This window comes from Ixodes scapularis, unplaced genomic scaffold, assembly GCF_016920785.2.
Source record: "Ixodes scapularis isolate PalLabHiFi unplaced genomic scaffold, ASM1692078v2 PGA_scaffold8__174_contigs__length_109621045, whole genome shotgun sequence".
In the NCBI taxonomy this organism is placed as follows: Eukaryota; Metazoa; Arthropoda; class Arachnida; order Ixodida; family Ixodidae; genus Ixodes; species Ixodes scapularis.
Window position 1 is genome coordinate 77720337 of NW_024609883.1, and position 4298 is coordinate 77724634.

Below are 4298 nucleotides of genomic sequence, written 5' to 3' on the forward strand. Positions count from 1 at the left end.
TTGGAAGACACCGCGAGAAATACCCCGGCATTTCAGGTGCTTCCAGAAACGAAAACAAAAGCAAAATATATAAAACATAAAACGAGATATACCAAAAATTTCCGCTACCTCAGTCCGCAGTGGCCAACGAATCGGAAACGAAGAGTTGCCGAGGAAAGAGCCCCCCAACAAAACTTTCCTTCTTCAAACATGGATTAAAGCTCATCGAGTCGGGAAGAAAATCGGGCGAGGGAAAAGGGCCTAATCCGAATTACGGTCTCTCTGTCGTATAAATTCTCTTGAGATGGTAAACTCGATTTGATGTTACAGCGCTCACGTCGTATTCGTTCTGGATGGTGCCCCAGATTATCCGGACCTGGCATTAGGAGCGGCCTGCCTCCAACGTCGAGAGCATCGACCAATCAGAGAGCAGAGTTGGCCCCAAATGTTGATAGGCTGGCAATGATAATAACGATATTTCAAGAATAAAACCTTGCCCAGGGGGCCTGGAACGTCCGGTGCCATTCAAATGGGCAATCTCGATCTGATAGTCGCGCGAGCTTTTGGTGAAATACTTTTTCATTGTTCGGCGCTTGTCGTGCCTCCGTGGTTCCTTGACCCCTTCAGCGTTACTTATGGCTTCGCCTTTTAGTCGCGGCCGCCGCGATGTTGGTTACTGGCGCTCGTCACGCGCGTTTCCACTTGCGATGGCTGGTTGCGCGTGTCCAAGCCAAGGTTACGGCTTAGCCTCCCGCTGAATCGGGGTTCCGGTGGATTTATATAAAGTGAATGTTTGCCGGCTTTTCTTCTTTACTGCCGTCGTAAATAGGCTGCACGGGATATGAATGAAGGATAAAAAATAGGTTAATCGCGACGAGTAACGAGTTGTCCTGTTTGGCTATTTAGTGTGAGGGAAGGAAAGAAAAGTTGAGTAATTTGTCTGGAATTACCATCACATACACTGCGTTTAAGTCAGATATATCGCCAGACCTCTTGGACAGGCATTGGTATCGTCACGGCTCACGCTTCTTGCTTCCTGATTGGCTCTTCTGTGTCCTTATCAATTAATGCGGCAAACTCATTGGCTGAGAGAGCCATGATAAGATATGCTCGTGGCTCTGACAATAATCATCCGAATTGAGTTTAGTTTACCAGAGGTAAAAGCTTACAAGAGAGCACTTTAAAAAAAAAAAAAGATATAGTTGCTCACTAATTAAAAAAAAAAAGGAAAGAAAACGAGAAAAAAAAAACACGAAAAACTCTAATTCACAAACATGTCCTGTTCGGAGCGGTTGGTGGCGACAGAATGTTGCTAACAAGGTGCCCTTACAGAATGGAGGGTGATCGCGCAGGCGAACTGATGAACGATCATAGTGAAAACCCCGGAAAGGAGGGGGCAGAAAAAATGTGAAAAAAAAAATTGTTTTCCGCTTTTTTTCTTTTTCTGTGTGTGTGTCCTTCGTCTTCGCTGTTTTACGAAAGATGCTGTTGACACGTTTGCAAGTGTTTGGTGTTTGTCTTTGAAGTCGGGCAAGTCTCTTTAGAAGTAGAATCATTGAGGCCATATTTTCTTTCCGTCGAGGTGAGTGCCGCCAGTTGCAACTGACTTTCGTCTACGTGTCTAAAGAAGAGCGCGCAAAGCGCTTTTCCTCGTCCAGCTTGCTAAAAGAGCTCACGCCGCAGCTAAACGGTATCTCCCCCCAGTCTGCGAACGTCGGATCTGGAAGCAAAGTATCGTGTTTCAGAGCGCCGTCTATCACTAACAGGCCTCGTGAAGCTTCAGCAGCCCTCACGGGTCGCCGCGTTGCGTAAACAATGAACCTCGTTCGAATAACCAGCGCCGTTTGGGGACTTGCCGGAAAGCTAGAATGTCTCCGGACGTCAGAACATATTGGCATCTTGCCGTTGTATCGGGTTCTCATTATAATGTATGTCGTATATAACCGATAGAAAAAAAAAGAATTGTCGAAAATGGCGAAATATACGAAAAGATCTGCTGATAATGTAGGTCGTGATGAATGGTGCCCGGCCGAAATGGCGACAGTGGAAAACAAACCCAGGGTAGAGGGAACACATAGGCGGCGAAGCTTATATTGTATTGCGTATTCAATAATATTCCTGGGTGAATCCATTCGTCAAAGTCGGATAGCTGAATACCTGCACCTGGAGTTTTGAAAGACCTCAATGTGCAACTGTGGTTGTAATCCTCTCAATTATAACTCAACTTCAACCATTTTGGCTTATTCTTTCATTCTGGTTTCTCTTTCCTTTTATTTTCGTTCACTTTAGACATTTTCGTTTTGATTTGTGATTTTTATTACCTTAAAGAACTTGTTTCTAGCATTTAGTGAGGGCAATAGCTGAGGTTTCGTAGGACATTCGCGCTATGCCGTCTTCCTCGCCCCTCTCTGCTTACGGCAAGTAACCCGGTAGCCTCTAGTTTGTCTTGCCGCCTTTCAGCGTCAAGAGTAAACCACCCCGCCTCATTTTTTTTAAATCCACCCTTGCCCCAGTATATTCATCTAAATAGCTGTCTTAAGCTGGCTTTGTTTTATTTGTCGCTGACTAGTTTATTCGCTCTGTTTTAATCAAGACAGCCTGACTTAAGTAACGAGCGCCATTTTGACAATCAAACATCAACAACTTTTAAAGTTTTTTTTTAGGGTTGGGGAAAAAAAGGGGGTGGGGGTGACAAGCTGCCGGTTGATATAAAAAACACAAAGTGACTGAGCGCAGCACTATCGTATTCGTTGTAACATATTGGATCGTTAATCGCGTTCTGAGCTTCATGGAAGTCAAACTTATGCTCCTATTGGAGGAAGTCAAAGTATCTTACAATTATGCACCCGCTGCAGGAGTGCCATTTGGTCACTACAGTCGATTGCTAATGTATCTACTCAACGTACACATTACACCGTAATTATCACATGAATAAAACTCGAAACAACACAAGTTTATGTTGAAACGGTCAGGAGTTGGGACTAAGCTCGCGTCAACGCGCGAAACTAATTTGCTCCGGCATATGTAGTCCACGGTGATACGACTCAATCCTTAGTGTTTCTGACACCTTAAAGCGCGCCCGTGGTCCCGCTTCCTCGCGAACAAAACACTTTACTCGACGTCTCATATCGCAAACCGCTATCATGTCTCCGCCATGTTCAGACAATGTGCGAGAGCTTCGCACCTAAACTAATAAGAGAAACAACAACCCTCCCCGCCTCATTGTTCACGACCCACCTAGGTACGTGTGCCCAACTCACAAAGACCCAGCCTGAGGGCAAGACGCATGTCTTCGGCAAAGAAGGTCCTTCATATCAGGAAGACCGATCAGCCCGCAGTGGGCAGTTTGGACAATACCGCTTAGAAGATTAAAAGAAAAGGCCTTCGTCTTTCCCCTTAAACGTCATCGCCGGTGCATCCGCCAAGCGCCGCCTGTAGCTTGAGCCAGCGTCGCCGCCGGCACTTCAAGCAGCGTCTCTCAACGAGTGCGATGCGAGCTTGTGACGAGGCCAAGACTGGCCGCGTTAAAATGATACTGAACCAAACATTTCAGTGTCCATAATAAGTGGCGCACGATCTCTCCAAGGGCCAGCAGGCACCGATGTACGCGAGCACACACAACGAAATTGATATCAGGATCCTCCAGTCACGCTTAAGATGGCAGTAAAATGTATGAGCTCCGCGCAAAAGGAGAATAAGGACATGATTTTCATCTCCACGGGTGAAAACTGCGTCCTTGTCAGACCAATTAGTTTCCTACCTTTTACACCCGACCCCACAGTAGTGATGAAAAGCCTGTTTTTATTCCCCTTTTCCCCGGAACCGACACATTTCACTGTCATCTTATAAGCGTGAATGGAAGATCATGGCATCAATTTTGGTTGCGTTTGCTCGCGCACACCGGCGGCTGCTCGCCCGTGGAAAGTATGTGCGCCAATTAATATGGACACTGAACTGTTTGGATTAACATCCCTTTAAGTCGGCTCACTCAACGGATAGGAGCGCCGCCGGAGACTGACACTCGAGTGCGCTCTTCGTGCACCGAGTATTTCTCGGAGCGCGAGTGACTTCTTTGCGCTCCGCGACGTCACTTCCATAAAAAAGATGGCTACGCTTACTGAAACATTGTCGAGACGAAGGGCACAGAGTACCGTTGCCCCTTTTCAGTCAAATAGGGCTTAATTTAGCAGGTAGAAACGATATGATATGAAAATCAAGACAGCAATTTGCGTGCCAGAGAAGCTTTGTTTGTGCATCTTGCCTGAAAAATAATTCATCTATCAAACGGTAGCGCGCCGATATCACAGCGACAGAAGAGT